The sequence below is a fragment of the Ricinus communis genome, chromosome 3, assembly GCF_019578655.1.
Source record: "Ricinus communis isolate WT05 ecotype wild-type chromosome 3, ASM1957865v1, whole genome shotgun sequence".
Lineage (NCBI taxonomy): Eukaryota > Viridiplantae > Streptophyta > Magnoliopsida > Malpighiales > Euphorbiaceae > Ricinus > Ricinus communis.
Genome location: NC_063258.1, coordinates 11,422,488 through 11,442,348, shown reverse-complemented (window position 1 = coordinate 11,442,348; position 19,861 = coordinate 11,422,488).

The following is a 19,861-nucleotide window of genomic DNA, read 5'->3' as shown; positions in this document are numbered from 1 at the left end:
TATTTTATGATAGTAAATAATATTATCAAAACTTTACTTCTTTTACCTTTCAAATGGATATATCCATCAATATTGGACCAGACCAGCAATTTTTGCTTCACAAGGCAACTGTATTGAAAGATGCTCCATAAAGTCGAAAAAAACAAGAAGGAATATACGCTCTAATTTGCAATTAATTATTAGAATCTCTTTCAAGTCTCTTCATGTTTACCACTTTAATTGCAGTTGAAGCTAAGTCCTTGAAAAAAAAGTCGAAACTCTGTCATAGCTTGCCACACATTTACAGACGTGAGTTCATGAAATGCTATGGAAATTAACTTCTATATAAACACATGACAACTGTGGCTCTTCATCCCAAACATCTTTAATTTTCTCATGTCCCATATTTTAAATATAACCATTAGGAAATCTAAGATTTTTCACCCATGTGCTTGTTTCCCAGGTCTATCTAATGCGTAGCAGGATTTCGGATATTTCCTTATAGCTTCATTCTTCTCCAACTCAGGCCTTCGACACAACTTCTTCATGTCTTCTCTTGCCTTCTCATTATCTTTAATTTTTCTCTCAATATTCACAGCAGTGTTAAAAATATTTTCAAACACATTCTTCTCAATTTGCATCGCATCTAGATTATGTCTAATGAAATTAGAATTCCAGTATGGCAAATCTCAAAAGATACTTCTTTCCTTCCAACCATACTCCTTGCAAATGGGACCATTAATCTCTTTAGCATCAAGTTTAGTGACTCTCCTGAGTCCTAAATCATCTAGCTCTTGCAAGATTTCATCACTTGTCCTTATAGGTGGTGTCGGTGATATCTCCTTTTTATTTTTAGGAATCAATTTTTATGCCATCTGAAAGTAAGATCAAGGGAGAAGAAACTTACGATGATTGTCAAATCAAGATGTCTTTCAACCGTTGCTCAAATTGAATGCTTGTAAATGTCCTATATAATAAGGACAAGCAAGTTTCCCAGCCATGCTGCAGCACAACAACATTGAGTATGCAGGAAAATTAATGATGGTCCACAAAAGAGCTGCTCTCATTTAAAAATTATGCTTTCTAGACACATCATATGTTTGGACACCCACATCCTAAAGATACTTCAATTCATCAATTAAATCTTGAAGAAAAAATATTTAAAATATGTATATTTATGAATTTGAGAAAACAACACCATAATAGTGCTAATAATTTAGTATAAGAGAATGACCCCGTAAAAGTGGTATATTTATCAATACAAGAAAATAACCCCATAAAAAAATGTGTATATTTATGAATCTGAGAAAACAACCCGTAAAAGTAGTTTAATTACGAGTCTAAGAAAACAACCTCATAGAACGGATAAATTTTTTAATATGAGAAAATGGCCTCGTAGAATGGGTAAATTCTTTAATATGTGAAAACAACCCCATAATACGTGGATATTTATGAATCTGAGGAAATAACTCTGTAATTGTGATATATTTGTGAGTATGAGAAATGTCACGACCCCACCCGAGGTCCTGTGACCGACACTAGGGAATGGGTAGGCGTAAGGCTACCGAATCCCGTAGTAAGCTTGACACTCACTAACTCAAACAATTCTCATCTCAAATTTTACTATTATTAATGCCACAATCGTCTCAATAATTAAATTTTACATAACTAATTCGGTCTGCCAAAAGAATTTGGCGAGACCCGAAACTCAGAAAATTTACACTGATACAACTACTATTACTACTGCGGAGAATCTGAGATTTTACAAATTAACATACCAAATCAAATACACCACCCGATGATGAAGGAGTTGGGTTACTGAATAAGAGTCGCGGGAAGACTAATAGTCAGGGATCTGAAAAACAGTAAATGGAGACTGTCAGTCTCGAGAGTGAGTTAAAATCAAATAATCTAGAGTCTATTGCAGTCTTCACAAAAAATATTAGTTATTCGAATCAATATATCAAACCCTGAACATAAACACAAATCATAATATCATCATACCATAATAAAAAAATAAATAAATAAATAAAAATATATTTTTACTTTTACTGGACGAGTGACTCAGTAGAACCCTAACCCCAAATTCTAGTAGCCTTTTGGCTCTCTTAATCCAATAAGACTGGCGCCCAGAGAGCAATGCTCGACCAGGACCTTACCTCCAATCTGGTCACTTAAGTATCCAAATAAGCCGGCGCCCAGAGAGCAATGCTCGACCAGGGACCTTACCTCCGGCATCTCATTCCAATAGGACTGGTGCCCAGAGAGCGAAGCTCGACCAGGGTCCTTAACTCCAGTCCGGTCACTTAATATTCACTATCTGCTAAGCTTTTCAGCTCTCTTATACCAATAAGACTGGCGCCCAGAGAGCAATTAATAGGCTAAATCGTGTTAGCTACAATCTAAGGCAGTGTACCTATCGATGCAGTCTAGCACTAATGGAGAGTATCAAGGTCGTATTCCTCGGAAAAATGAAACCCTAGAGTTACTCATTTGTTCTTTATTATATTAACCTAAAATGAGTGATGAATACTTTCTAAACTAACTAATAGCTACAATCTAAGTTCTAAGGGAGATGCAAGAGTAATTGATAACTAAAATAACTAAGGCAAGAGAGCAAACCCAAAGGGAACCTAAACTAGTTGGCAATCAAACAAAAGATAAAGGATTGTTGAATCTAATTATGCTACCCGTGGACGAATTCTTAACCGAATTCGGTTTCTCTCTCGAGATAACCGAATTCCTAAATCTAATAACCTAAAGTTAGAATCTCTTCCTAACAATTGATTCTTAAATTAGATTAAGCTTTAATCCGCCTCTATTAAGCTTTGTTAATTCTGAATCCGGCTAGTTAATTATCCTTATCTCTAAGCGATTATTAACTAGTTCTTTCTATTCAAAATTCCAAATGCCAAATGGACTTCTCAATCACACACGGCAATCTAAACACACAATTCACAACGTCTCATGAATAATGATTATCTTATTAATACTGAAAGCAAGAAGAATACAAAACTGACCCAAACAATCCAACAATATAATATCAAGCCAACATAGTAAAGAAATCCCAATGGATTTAATCAATCTAGCTAATCATGTTCATTATCAAAATACACAAGAATTCAATTACAACAATGAGCAAAGGTAGAGAAAACCCGATTACACCCTTGGATGAGAGTAAACAGCCCCAAATCCTTTTGCTCTAATTGAATTGATTCTTGTTCCTCTTGCTTGATTTGAAAACCAATCAACGAACCTCGCCCAATCTTCAATCTTTGAAGGGAATCCGCTTGAAACCTTGATCCAAGTCTCCTTTTCCCTTGATTTCGGCTCATAAAGCCCTTTGAGAAAGAAAAGTTAGGGTTTGGGACGTTCTCCCTTGCTCTCCTCTTTTATTTCCTCTCTTCTTTCTTTTAACTAATTCCCCCTGTCACCGCCAACACGGCCGTGTTCCCAACACGGGCTGGTGTTGATGCCCGTGTCACTCTCTGTGGCCGTGCTCCCTAAAACTTCTGTTTCTTCTGATGTTTGATGCACCAACACGGCCGTGTTGGTGCACGTGTTGGGAACACGGCCATGTTCAGCTTCCTCTTACTCGTACTTAGCTTGTTTCGGCAGCTTCGGCGTCCAATTATGCTCCAATTCTTCCCTTTATCATCCTTTGACTTCTTTTAGACCTAATGCACATAAATAGACGCATAAGGTGAGTGTTGGGACCAATTCACATCCAAATGTCCATAAAATCAATCTTAAAAACCCCATTTAGATGTGTGTATTTTACGCACATCAGCAATGCTCGACCAGGGACCTTACCTCTAGTCTGGTCACTTAAGTATCCAAATAAGCCGGTGCCCAGAGAGCAATGCTCGACCAGGGACCTTACCTCCAGCAATTTACTCAAATCAGCCCAAAGAGCCATGCTCGACCAGGGCAAAACTCATAATAATCTTATTACCTGTCCATGATCATTATCAGTGTGCACGCGGTCCTGATGTAACCCACCAGGTGGCATGTTCTACGAAAGCCACATTTCCTAAGACGCTATCATCACATTTAATAAATATCATTGTCTAATGAAATCATTCAACACATATCGAAATAAAGATTAAAAATTTAGGGTAAAGCAACGTGCAATTCGTATGGAAAAATAATAATAATATTTGTATTATCATAATGTTACTAATAATAATAATTATATTATTTTCAATAATTAATAATCAAATGAAATTATTTATATTGCGATACTAATAATCATATTAAGCATAAATTTCTAAAATAGCATATTAAATTCAGACTTAGCAATAGTGTAACGATTAAGTGACTTTAACTTATAGATTTGGCGACCTCCTAGCTCTGCTCTGGTGCCTCGGTTGGACCGAGCTAAACCGACAGATCATCTAATCACGGAAAACAATTTATCAATTACGCTGAACAATTTATCATCTAGATTCCTAGGACTGACTGATTAAGAATCTCGACTCGGGTAAATTCTACCGAAAATTCGGCAGAACCTCCCCGACAACACGGATATTTACCCCCCGTAAAATGGGTCCAGGACCTGCTAGAAAAACACTTCAAATATCCAACAATTCCAAACAACGGGAGTCGGATCCCGAGACTTCACATTTTTCCCGACTTCGCTACACAGTACAAAACACGAGGCAGGCAAACTGATAGATAATTATTTTGACTCACAAATATCAGATACTTAATACAAAATAATAAGCATAAATTAAATCAAAGAATTCCAAATCAACGAGTCAAAGAATATTACCGAGACGCTTGATTGCTAGGTCGACTCGCCTCTAGCCGCCGGAGTCCGATTGACGATCCGAACATACCATCGGACTCGAAACGACGCGCTGATGATGATCCCCGCTTTCGATTTTTCGATTCAACCCCCGATTGTTCGGAGAGATTTTTGGACGATCTCGGCTGTCGATTCGCAAACGAAACTGGTGCCATTGCGAAGCTTGAGCTGAGGAGAGTCGGGATATGTCCTCTGATAGTCCATCCTCCGCCGGAGCTCACCGGAAAAGCTGAAAAACGCCGGCTGCCACCCTAAATTTCACTTTCCCGGATCTTGCAACTCCGGCTACCCCAGGCATCGTCACTGCTGCCAAAAGAGAGCCCTTGCCGAGAGGAGCCGATCGCCACCCGACTCGGCCGCCAACACGGAACGGCCGAACGGCCTCCTAAGCCGCCGCCCTACGATTCCTCACGCTAAACGCCGATGTTCTCCGCGCTTCGCACCGCCCGCTGCTTTGCTCGACGGCCACCACGACGCCGTCCGCTTCCCCTTCTTCTTCTTCGACCATCTCCCTCTCTTTCTCCCCCCGATCTTCTTTCTCTCTCCCCGACATTTTCTTCTTTCCTTTCTTTCAATATCGACATTAGGCCCCCAAACTTTCCTTTCTTACAAATTGGTCCCTCAACTTTCTTAATTACTTACAATATCATCCTACAGAATTTCCAATTAACCCCCAAACTTTTCTTTATCCTTTCAATTAAGCCACTAACTATTAATTTGGGCCAAATTAAAATTATTAAAAATATATAATTACCTATATACCCCTGCCGACATTATTATTTATAAAAATACCAAACTTACAAATTTTCATTAAAACTCCATATATTAATAAAATTATACTTTTAATCCTTATCCTAAAATAAATTTCCAATTAAATCCTAACACAATAAATTTAATTACTCAATTTACTAAATATTTTCCAACTTAAAATTAAATACCACTTGCTAATTAAAATACCAATTTCCCCAAGAAATTTCTTTTATAAAAGCATCATTTACAAATTCTTCCATGATTTTCTAATATATAATTTTATTTATATATATGCTATATATATATTTGGGAAAAATTTGAATAACCAAAATATAATTATTTCTCAATAATTTACTTAATTAATTTCTTAAGGATCCAACAAATTAGGCATAGAAAAATAACTCATTTAATTGTCTAATATTAAAATTTCCATTAAATCATTTCAAATTAAACCAAATAAAAATAAAGTAAAATTAATTTAAATAAAAACTCATTTATTAATTATTAAAAATTCCGGATATTACAAGAAAACAACCACTTAAATGGTTAATTTTATAATATGAGAAAACAACCCCATAAAAAGGGTATATTTGTCGATATAAGAAAATAACTCCGTAAAACGCATATATTTATGAATTTGACAAAACAAGCCCATAATAAATGCTAATAATTTAATATGAGAAGACGATCTCGTAAAAGTGATATATTTATCAATATAAGAAAATAACCTCATCAAACGTGTATATTTATAAATCTGAGAAAATGTAACACCCGGAATTTTTTTTATATATTTAATAATGAGTTTTTATTTAAGTTAATTTTAGCTTTATTTTTATTGGGTTTAATTTGAAATGATTTAATGAAAAATTTAATATTAATCAAATAAATGAGTTATTTTCTGCCGAGGAAAGTTCTCGAGAAGCCGAGTGGAGATGAGAGGTTCCTAATTAGTTTCAGTCTTAGAGTGTAGCCCCTTTTCTTTTAAAATTCGAGGTCGAATTTTTTTTAAGGGGGGGAGAATGTAACACCCGGAATTTTTTTATATATTTAATAACGAGTTTTTATTTAAGTTAATTTTAGCTTTATTTTTATTGGGTTTAATTTGAAATGATTTAATGAAAAATTTAATATTAATCAAATAAATGAGTTATTTTCTATACCCAATTAGTTTGAAATTTTAAGAAATTATTCAAGTAAATTATTTGAGAAATGATTATATTTTGGTTATTCAAATTTTCTTAAATGCATATTTATATAAGTAAAATTATATATTGGAAAATTTTGGAAGAAATTATAAAGGATGTTTTTATAAAAGAATTTTGGGAAAATTGGTATTATAATTGATTAGTAGTATTAAATTTTAAGTTGGAATTTGATTATTTAATTTAATTATGTGTTAGGACTAAATTGGAAATTTATTTTGGAATAAGGATTGAAAGTATAATGTTATTTTTATGGGGTTTTAATGGAAATTTGTGAGCTTGGTATTTTTGTAAATAAATATGTCGGTCAGGGGTATTTTTGTAATTGTGTATTTTTAATAATTCGGATTTGGCCCAAATTAAATAGTTAGGGGCTTAATTGAAAGGCTAAAAAGAAGTTTGGGGGTTAAATTGGAATTTTAATGAATGAAATTGTAAGTAATTAAGAAAGTTGAGGGACCAAATTGTAATAAGAAAAAGTTCAGGGGTCAAATGTCGATATTGAAGGGAAAGAAATCGGGGAGAGAGAAAGGAGATCGGGAGAGAGAGAGAGGGCGATGGCCGAAGAAGAAGGGGAGGAAGGTGGCGAGCGGCGGCCAAGTGATTTAGCTCCGGGCGCGAGCTGGCACCGGGCGACGTGCTAGCATGGCGGGCAGCAGGCTCAGCTGTGAAAGCGTGAGGCTGAGCGAGAATCGCGGCGGTGGCGCGAGCCTTCCAAGCGCAGCCGCCTGCTTCCGCGTTGTTACGAGTCATGGGTGGCGATCGGCCCTCTGGCGAGAGCTTTCTTGCAAGAAGGCGACGCCCAGTAGTGGCCGGAGACTAAGATCCCAGAGAAAATGGTGGCAATGCTGCTGGCTTTTTCCATGAGCTCCCGCGAGGATGGATGATCGGAGGATGTATCCCAACTCTCCTCACCAAGCTTCGCGATGGCACCGGTTTCGTGGGCGATAGGATTTCGTTTGCAAATCGACGGTCGAGATCGTCCGCAAATCTCTCCGGATGATCGGGTGTCGATCGGAAATCTAAGCGGATCGCTTCGGCCGCTGTGAGTCCGATGGTGTGTTCGGATCGCCGACCTGGACTCCCGGCCTGAGGAAGTAGTCGACCGGCGATCGGCGTCTCGGTAATTATCTTTGGCCCTTAATTTTAGAAATTCTTGGTTTAATTGTGTCTAATAGTTTATATTGAGTATTTGATAATTTTTGTGAGTCAAAATAATTGTCCGCCGCTTGCCCGCCTCAGATTTTGGCCGTGAAGTGGTCGAAATAGTGAAGTTTGGGGACCCGACTCCCGTTGTTTAAATTGTTGGATATTTGGAGTGTTTTTCCGGCAGTCCCTGGACCCGCTTTTACGGGGGGTAATGTTCGTGTTGTAGGGGAGGTTCTCGCCGAATTTCGGTAGTTCCCGAGTCGAGATTCTTAGCCTACCCTAGGAGTCTAGACCTAGGATTAATGATCGATTGTCTCAACAGATTGATAAATTGTTTTCCGTGATTAGATGATCTGTCTGCTCGGCCTCCTACCGAGGCACCGGAGGCGAGCTAGCTACGCCAATCCCGTGAGTTAAAGTCATTTAATCTTTCGCGCTATTGCTAGTCCGATTTTAATATGCTATTTAGAATTTGTGCTTAATATGATTATTAGTATCGCAAAATAAATGATTTCACTTGATTATTAATATTTGAAATAATATAAATATTATTATTAGTATGTTATAATAAGATAAACGTTATTATTTTTCCCTCACAAATTGCACGTTGTTTTACCTTAAATCTTTAATCTTTATTTCCGATATGTGTTGGTTGAGTTCATCGGATAATGATATTATTATATGTGATGATTGCGAATCGAAATGTGGTCAGAACATGCCACCGATGGGTTACATCAGGACTGCGCGCTTATGCACCCCAGAATGATCCCTGGATATAAGGTTATTATGGATTTGTTTGCCCTGATCGAGCATTGCTCTCTGGGCTAAGTTCAGTTGATTGCCGGAGTTAAGGTCCCTGATCGAGCTTGCTCTCTAGGCGCCGGCTTATTTGGAATTCAAGTGTTCAGGCTGGAGGTAAGGACCCTGATTGAGCTTGCTCTCTGGGCGCCAAACCTGTTGGATTAAGAGAGCCGAAAGGCTACTAGAATTTGGGGTTTAGGGTTCTACCGAGCCACTCGTCCCGTAAAAGTAAAAATATATTTTTATTTATACATTTATTTATTTATTATGGTATGATTATAATATGGATTGTATTTACGTGCATGGTTGATATTTTGATTCGAATGATTAATATTTTTATGTGAAGGAAATAGTAGGGTATAATTATAGTATGGTTTGATATACTGATTTGAATAATCTATGTTTTCTAAGAAGAAGCAATAGTCTCTAGATTATTTGATTTTAACTCACTCTTAGACCGATGCCTCATTTTATACTTTTTCTGATTCTGTTGACTTAGTTCTCTCGCGACTCTTATTCAGTAACCCGACTCCTTCATCATCGGGTGATGTATTTGATTTGGTATGTAAATTGGTAAATCTTAGATTCTCCGAAGTAGTAATAGTAAATGTATCAGTTGTAAATTTTCTGAGCTTCGGGTCTCGCCTAGTTTTTTCTCCTGCAGAACAAGTAATTTTGTAAAGTATAACTATTAAGATAATTTGTGGTTTTAATAATATTAATTTGAGATGAGATTTGTTTAAATCCGGTGAGTGTCGGGGCTTACTACGGGCTCTCGGTGGCCTTAATCCTACCCATTCCCTAGTGTCACGGGCACCGGCCCACGGTGGTCGTGATGTAAAAACAATCTGTAAAGTAGTGTAATTGCGAGTCTGAGATAACAGCCTCCTATAATGAGTAAATTTTTTAATATGTGAAAATAACCTCGTAGTACGGGGATATTTATCAATTGAAGAAAATAATCCCATATTTTTGTTATATTTGTGAGTATGAAAAAACAACCCCTTAAATGGGTTAATTTTACACTATAAGAAAATAATCCCGTAAAAGAGGTATAATTGTCGATATAAGAAAATAAACCCATAAAACGTGTATATTTATGAATTTGAGAAAACAAGTCCATAATAGTGCTAATAATTTAATATGAGAAAAGACCTCGTAAAAGTGGTATATTTATCAATACAAGAAAATAATATCGTAAAACGAGTATATTTATGAATCTGAGAAAACAACCCGTAAAAGTAGTGTAATTGCGAGTCTAAGAAAATAGCCTTATAGAACAGGTAAATTTTTTAATGTGAGAAAACACCATCGTAGAAAGGGTAAATTTTTTAATATGAGAAAACAACCCCGTAAGACAGGGATATTTATCAATCGAAAAAATATAACCCTGTAATGTTGGTATATTTGTGAGTATGAGAAAACAACTCCTTAAATGGTTTAATTTTATAATATGAGAAAACAACCCCGTAAAAAGGGTATATTTGTCAATATAACAAAATAACCCGGTAAAACGTGTATATTTATAAATTTGAGAAAATAATCCATAATAGTGCTAATAATTTAATATAAGAAAACGACCCCGTAAAAGTGGTATTTTTGTCAATATAAGAAAATAATTGCAAACGTATATTTATGAATATCCGAAACAATTCCGTAAAAGTAGTATAATTGCAAGTCTAAGAAAGAGCCTCGTCGAACGGTAAATTTTTTAATATGTGAAAACAACCCATAATACGGGATATTTATGAATCTATGAAATAACTAGATCAGGTGTATATTTGTGAGTACAAGAAAACAACCCATTAAATGGGTTAATTTTATAATATGAGAAAACAACCTGTAAAGGGGTATATTTTTCGATATAAAATAACCTAGTAAAATGTATATTTATGAATTTGAGAAAACAACCCCATAATAGTGCTAATAATTTAATATGAAAAACCGACCTCGTAAAAATCATATATTTATCAATATAAGAAAATAACCTCGTAAAACATGTATATTTATGAATATGAGAAAATAACCCCGTAAAAGTAGTGTAATTGCGAGTCTGAGAAAACAGCCTCGTAAAAGGGGTTATTTTCTCATATTTATTAATATACACGTTTAACGGAGTTATTTTCATATATTGAAAAATATACGACTTTTACGGGGTCATTTGCTTATATTAAATTATTAGCACTATTCTAGAGTTATTTTCTCAAATTCATAAATATACACGTTTTACGGGATTATTTTCTTAGATTGATAAGCCACTTTTACGAGGTCATTTTCTCATCTAAAATTATTAGCACTATTATGGGGTTGTTTTATCAAATTCATAAATAAACACGTTTGACGGGATTATTTTCTTATATCGACAAATATACCCCTTTTACGGGGTTGTTTTCTCATATTCTAAAATTAACACAGTTTAAAGGGTTGTTTTCTCATACTCACAAATATACCATAATTACGGGGTTATTTTCTCCGATTGATAAACATCCCCTTATTACGGGCTTGTTTTCTCATAAGAAAAAATTTACCCCTTCTACGAGGCTGTTTTCTCAGACTCGCAATTATACTACTTTTACGGGATTATTTTTTGATATTCATAAATATATACATTTTACGAGGTTATTTTCTTATATTGATAAATAAGCCACTTTTTACGGGGTCATTTTCTCATCTAAATTATTAGCACTATTATGGGGTTGTTTTATCAAATTCATAAATATACACGTTTGACAGGATTATTTTCTTATATCGACATATATACCCTTTTTACGGGGTTGTTTTCTCATATTTTAAAATTAACATATTTTAAAGGGTTGTTTTCTCATACTAACAAATATACCATAATTACGGAAATATTTTCTTCGATTAATAAATATCCCCATATTACGGACTCGTTTTTTAATATTTATAAATATACCCCACTAATGTGGTTGTTTTCTCATATTAAAAAATTTACCCCATCTACGAGGCTGTTTTCTAATACTCGTAATTACATTACTTTTACAAGGTTATTCTCTCGTATTCATAAATAGACAAGTTTTACGGAGTTATTTTCTTATATTGATAAAGATACCACTTTTATGAGGTCGTTTTCTCATATTAAATTATTATAATTTTTATGGGGTTATTTTTTCAAATTCATAGATATACACGTCTTACGGGGTTATTTTCTTATATCGATAAATATACTCCTTTTACGGGGTTGTTTTCTCATATTATAAAATTAACACATTTAAGGAGTTGTTTTCTCATACTCACAAATATACCAAAATTACGAGGTTATTTTTCCCGATTGATAAATATCTCCTAATTACGGGGTTATTTTCTCATATGAAAAAATTTATCCCTTCTACTAGACTGTTTTCTCAGACTCGCAATTACACTAGTTTTACGAGGTTGTTTTCTCATATTAATAAATATATATGTTTTACGGGGTCATTTTCTTATATTGATAAATAAGTCACTTTTACGGAGTCATTTTCTCATATTAAATTATTAGCACTATAATGGGGTTATTTTGTCAAATTCATAAATATACACGTTTGAAGAGGTTATTTTCTTATATTGACAAATATACCCTTTTACGGGGTTGTTTTCTCATATTCTAAAATTAACACATTTCAAAGGGTTGTTTTCTCATACTCACAAATACACCACAATTACAGGGTTATTTCCTCCGATTGATAAATATCCTCGTATTACGGGCTAATTTTTTAATATTTACAAATATACTCCTTTTACGCGGTAGTTTTCTCATATAAAAAAATTTACCCCTTCTACGAGTCTGTTTTCTTAGACTCGCAATTATACTACTTTTACGAGGTTATTCTCTCATATTCATAAATATACAGGTTTTACGGAGTTATTTTCTTATATTGACAAATATATCCTTTACGGGGTCGTTTTCTCAAATTATAAAAATAACGTATTTAAGGGTTTGTTTCTCATACTCATAAATATACCTCAATTATGGGATTATTTCCTCATATTCATAAATATTCCCGTATTACCGGCTCGTTTTCTAATATTTATACATATACCTCTCTTACTCAGTTGTTTTCTCATATTAAAAAATTTACCCCTTCTACGAGGCTTTTTTATTAGGCTCGCAATTATACTACTTTTATGAGGTTGTTTTTTCAGATTCATAAATATACACGTTTTATGGGGTTTTTTCTTATATTGACAAATGTACTAATTTTACGGGGCTGTTTTCTCATATTATTAAATTAACCCATTTAAGGGGTTGTTTTCTCATACTCCCAAATATACTAAAATCACGGTTATTTTCTCCGATTGATAAATATCCCCGTTTTACGTGGTTATTTTCTGATATTAAAAAATTTACCCCTTCTACGAGGCTGTTTTCTCACACTCGCAATTACACTATTTTTACGGGGTTATTTTCTCATATTCATAAATATACACTTTTTAGGGGTTGTTTTCTGAGAATCATAAATATACAAGTTTTACGGGATTATTTTCTTATATTGATAAATATACTACTTTTACGGAGTTGTTTTCTCATATTAAATTATTAGCACTATCATTTGTTTTCTCAAATTCATAAATATACACGTTTTATGAGGTTATTTTATTATATCGATAAATATACCCCTTTTACGGGATTGTTTTGTCATATTATAAAATTAACCCATTTAACGAGTTGTTTTCTCATACTCACAAATATACCACAACTACAGAGTTATTTCCTCAAATTCATAAATATCCCCGTATTACGGGATTGTTTCTCATATGAAAAAATTTACCCCTTCTACGAGGGTGTTTTCTCAGACTCGCAATTACACTACTTTTACGAGGTTGTTTTCTCATATGCATAAATATACACATTTTATGAGGTTATTTTCTTATATTGATAAATATATCACTTTTACGGGGTCACTTTCTCATATTAAATTATTAGCACTATTATGGGGTTGTATTCTAAAATTTATTAATATACACGCCTTACAGGATTATTTTCTTATATCGATTAATATATCCCTTTTACGCGCTGCTTTCTTAAATTATAAAATTAACCCATTTAAGGGGTTGTTTTCTCATACTCACAAATATACCACAATTACGGGGTTATTTTCTCCGATTGATAAATATCTCCATATTACGGGCTCGTTTTCTAATATTTATAAATATACCTCTCTTATGTGGTTCTTTTCTCATATTAAAAAATTTTACCCCTTCTACGAGGCTCTTTTTTTAGACTCGCAATTACACTACTTTTACGAGGTTATTCTCTCATATTCATAAATATACATGTTTTACGGAGTTATTTTCTTATATTGACAAATATACCCCTTTTACGGGGTTATTTTCTCATACTCCCAACTATACCAAAATTACGGGATTATTTTCTCCGATTAATAAATATCCCCGTAATACGGGGGTTATTTTCTCACATTCATAACAATACACGCTTTACGGGGTTATTTTTTATATTTATAAATATACCACTTTTACGGGGTTGTTTTCTCATATTAAATTATTAGTACTGTTATGGGCTTATTTTCTCAAATTCATAAATATACACATTTTACGGGGTTATTTTCTTATATCGAAAATGTACTCCTTTTACTGGATTGTTTTCTAATATTTAAAAATTAACCTATTTAAGGGGTTGTTTTCTCATAATCACAAATATACTACAGTAACGGGGTTATTTTCTCCGATTGATAAATATTCCTGTATTACGGGCTCATTTTTTAATATTTATAAATATATAACTCTTACACGGTTGTTTTCTCATATGAAAAAATTTACCCTTTCTACGAGACTATTTTCTTAGACTCGCAATTATACTACTTTTAGGAGGTTGTTCTCTCATAATCATAAATATATAAGTTTTACGGGGTTATTCTCTTATATTGACAAATATACTACTTTTACGGGAATGTTTTCTCATACTCCCAAATATACCAAAATAACAGGATTATTTTCTACGATTAATAAATATCCCCGTATTACGTGGTTGTTTTCACATATTAAAAAATTTACCCTTTCTATGAGGCTGTTTTCTTATATTAAAAAATTTACTCGTTATACGAGGCTGTTTTCTTAGACTAGCAATTACACTACTTTTATGGAATTGTTTTCTCAAATTCATAAATATACACGCTTTATGGAGTAAGTTTTTTATGTTAATAAATATACCACTTTTACGGGGTCGTTTTCTCATATTAAATTATTAGCACAGTTATGGGGTTGTTTTCTCAAATTCATAAATATACACGTTTTACGGAGTTATTTTCTTACATCGACAAATATGCCACTTTTACGGAGTTGTTTTCTCATATTATAAAATTAATCCATTTAAAGGGTTGTTTTTCCATATTCACAAATATACCACAATTACAGGGTTATTTCCTCATATTCATAAATATCCCCGTATTACGGGGCTGCTTTCGCATATTAAAAAATTTATCCCTTCTACGATGCTGTTTTCTCATATTAAAAAATTTACGTGTTCTACGAGGTTGTTTTCTTAGACTCGCAATTATACTACTTTTACGAGGTTGTCTTCTCAAATTCATATATATACACGTTTTACGGAGTCATTTTCTCATACTAAATTATTAGCACTATTATGGTCTCAAATTTATAAATATACATAATTTACAGGGTTATTTTCTTATATGGACAAATATAACACTTTTACAGGGTTAGTTTATCATATTATAAAATTAACCCATTTAAAGGGTTGTTTTCTCATACTCACAAATATAAAAAATTACAGGGTTATTTTCTCTGATTGATAAATATCCCTGTATTACGGGGTTGTTTTAACATATTAAGAAATTTCCTTTCTACGAGGCTGTTTTCTCATATTAAAAAATTTACCCGTTCTACAATGCTGTTTTCTCATACTTGCAATTACACTACTTTTACGGGATTGTTTTCTAAGATTCATAAATATACATATTTTACGGAGTTATTTTCTTATATTGATAAAAATACCACTTTTACATGGTCATTTTCTCATATTAAATTATTAGCACTATTATGGGCTTGTTTTCTCAAAATTCTTAAATATACACGTTTTACGGTGTTATTTTCTTATATCGACAAATATATTCCTTTTATGGTGTTGTTTTCTCATATTATAAAATTTACCCCTTTTAAGGTGTTGTTTTCTCATACTCATAAATATACCACAATTACGGGGTTATTTCCTCATATTCATAAATATTTCCGTATTACGTGATTGTTTCCTCAGATTCATAATATCCCCGTATTACGTGGTTGTTTTTACATATTAAAAAATTTACCCGTTCTACAAGGTTGTTTTCTTAGACTCGCAATTACACTACTTTTACAGGGTTATTTTCTAAAATTCGTAAATTACACGTTTTATGGGGTTGTTTTCTCATATTATAAAATTAACCCATTTAAGGGGTTGTTTTCTCATACTCACAAATATACCAAAATTATGAGATTATTTTCTTCGATTGATAAATATCCCGTATTACGGGATTATTTTCTAATATTTATAAATATACCCCTTTTATGCGGTTGTTGTCTCATATTAAAAGATTTACCCCTTCTACGAGGTTGTTTTCTCACACTCGCAATTATAATACTTTTACGGGGTTGTTTTTTCAGATTTATAAATATACATGTTTTACATGGTTATTTTCTCATATTGAGAAATATACCCTCTTCACGAGGTCATTTTCTCATATTACATTACTAGAATTATTTCAGGGTTATTTTCTAAAATTCATAAATATATACGTTTAACGGGATTATTTTCTTATATTGACAAATATACTCCTTTTACGGGGTTGTTATCTCATATTATAAAATTAACCTATTTAAGGAGTTATTTTCTCATACTCCTAAATATACCAAAATTACAGAATTATTTTCTCTGATTGATAAATATCCCCGTATTACAGGGTTGTTTTCTCATATTAAAAAATTTACCCCTTCTACGATGCTGTTTTCTTAGAATTGCAATTACACTACTTTTACGGGGTTATTAGTCAGATTCGTAAATACACATGTTTTACGGAGTTATTATCTTATATTGATAAAGATACCACTTTTATAGGGTCATTTTCTCATATTAAATTATTAGCACTATTATGGGGTTGTTTTCTCAAATTTATAGATATACACGTTTTATGGCGTTATTTTCTTATATCGACAATTATACTTCTTTTACGGGATTGTTTTCTCATATTACAAAATTAATCTATTTAAGGGGCTCTTTTCTCATACTCCCAAATATACCAAAATTACGGGATTATTTTCTTCGATTGATAAATATTCCTGTATTACAGGGTTGTTTTCTTATATTAAAAAATTTACCCCTTCTACGAGGCTGTTTTCTCAAATTTGCTATTACATTACTTTTACGGGGTTATTTCTCAGATTCATAAATATACACGTTTTACAAGATTATTATCTTGTATTGATAAATATACCATTTTTACGGGGTCATTTTCTCATATTAAATTATTAGCACTGTTATGGGGTTGTTTTCTCAAATTCATAGATATACATGTTTTACGGGGTTATTTTCTTATATCGATAAATATACCACTTTTACGGGGTTGTGTTCTCATATTATAAAATTAACCCATTTAAGGGGTTGTGTTTTCATACTCACAAATATACTATAATTACAGGGTTATTTCCTCATATCAAAAAATATCCCCGTATTACGGGGTTATTTTCACATATTAAAAAATTTACCCCTTCTACGAGGGTGTTTTCTCATATTAAAGAATTTAATCGTTCTACAAGGCTGGTTTTTTAGACTCGCAATTACACTACTTTTATGGGATTGTTTTCTCATATTCATAAATATGCAAGTTTTACGGAGTTATTTTCTTATATTGATAAAGATACCACTTTTTTTTGGGTCGCTTTTTCATATTAAACTATTAGCACTATTATGGGGTTGTTTTCTCAAATTCATAGATATACATGTTTTATGGGGTTATTTTCTTATATCGACAAATACACTCCTTTTACGGGGTTGTTTTCTCACAGTATAAAATTAACCCATTTAAGGAGTTGTTTTCTCGTACTCACAAATATTCTAAAATTACGGGGTTATTTCCTCTGATTGATAAATATCTCCGATACGGGTTGTTTTCTCATATTAAGAAAATTACCCCTTCTACGAGATGATTTTCTCATACCGAATTACACTACTTTTATGGGATTATTTTCTCATATTCATAAATATAGAAGTTTTACGGAGTTATTTTCTTATATTGGTAAAGATACCACTTTTACGTGGTCATTTTCTTATATTAATTCATTAGCACTATTATGGGCTTGTTTTTTCAAATTCATAAATATACACGTTTTATGGAGTTATTTTCTTATATCGAAAAATATACCCCTTTTATGGGGTTGTTTTCTCATATTACAAAATTAACCCCTTTAAGGGATTGTCTTCTCATACTCACAAATATACCACAATTAATGGATTATTTCCTTAGATTCATAAATATCCCCGTATTACGGGGTTGTTTTCACATATTAAAAAATTTACCCCTTTTACGAGGCCGTTTTCTCATATTAAAAAATTTGCCCCTTTTACAAGGTTGTTTTCTTAGACTCGCAATTACAATACTTGTACGAGGTTATTTTCTCAGATTCATAAATATACATGTTTTATGGGGTTATTTTCTTATATGGAAAAATATACCACTTCTACGGGGTTGTTTTCTCATATTATAATATTTATCTATTTTAGGGGTTGTCTTTTCATACTCACAAATATACCACAATTACGGGGTTATTTCCTCCAATTAATAAATCTTTCCGTATTACGGGGTTGTTTTCACATATTAAAAAATTTACCCCTTCTACAAGGCTGTTTTATCATATTAAAAAATTTACCCGTTCTACGAGGCTGCTTTCTTAGACTCACAATTACACTACTTTTACGGGATTGTTTTCTGAGATTCATAAATATACACGTTTTACGTAGTTATTTTCTTATATTAATAAATACACAACTTTTACGGGGTCGTTTTCTCATATCAAATTATTAGCATTATTATGGAGCTGTTTTCTCAAATTCATAGATTTACACGTTTTACGAGGTTATTTTCTTATATCAACAAATATACCCCTTTTACGGGGTTATTTTATCATATTATAAAATTAACTCATTTAAGGGGTTGTTTTCTCATACTCAAAAAAATACCATAATTACAGGGTTATATTTTTCGATTGATAAATATCCCCGTATTACCAGGTTGTTTTCTCATATTAAAAAATTTACCCATTCTATGAGAATGTTTTCTCAAACTAGCAATTACACTACTTTTACGGAATTGTTTTCTCATATTCATAAATATACACGTTTTACGAAGTTATTTTCTTACATTGATAAAAATACCACTTTTACGGGGTCGTTTTCTCATATTAAATTATTAGCACTATTATGGGGTTCTTTTGTCAAATTCAAAAATATACCCGTTTTACAGAGTTATTTTCTTATATGGACAAATATACCGCTTTTACGGGTTTGTTTTCTCATATTATAAAATAATCCATTTAAGGGGTTGTTTTCTCATACACACTAATTTACCAAAATTATTGGGTTATTGTCTGCGATTGATTAATATCCCGTGTTACGGGGTTGTTTTCTCAGATCAAAAAATTTAGCCCTTCAATGTGGCTATTTTCTCAGACTCGTAATTACACTACTATTAGTGGTTATTTTCTCAAATTCATAAATATACACGTTTTACATGGTTACTTTCTTGTATTGATAACGATACCACTTTTATGGGGTAAGTTTCTCATATTAAATTATTAGCACTGTTATGGGGTTGTTTTCTCAAATTCATAGATATACATGTTTTACGGGGTTATTTTCTTATATCGATAAATATACCCCTTTTACGGGGTTGTGTTCTCATATTATAAAATTAACCCATTTAAGGGGTTGTGTTTTCATACTCACAAATATACTATAATTACAGGGTTATTTCCTCATATCAAAAAATATCCCCGTATTACTGGGTTATTTTCACATATTAAAAAATTTACCCCTTCTACGAGGGTGTTTTCTCATATTAAAGAATTTAATCGTTCTACAAGGCTGGTTTCTTAGACTCGCAATTACACTACTTTTATGGGATTTTTTTCTCATATTCATAAATGTGCAAGTTTTACGGAGTTA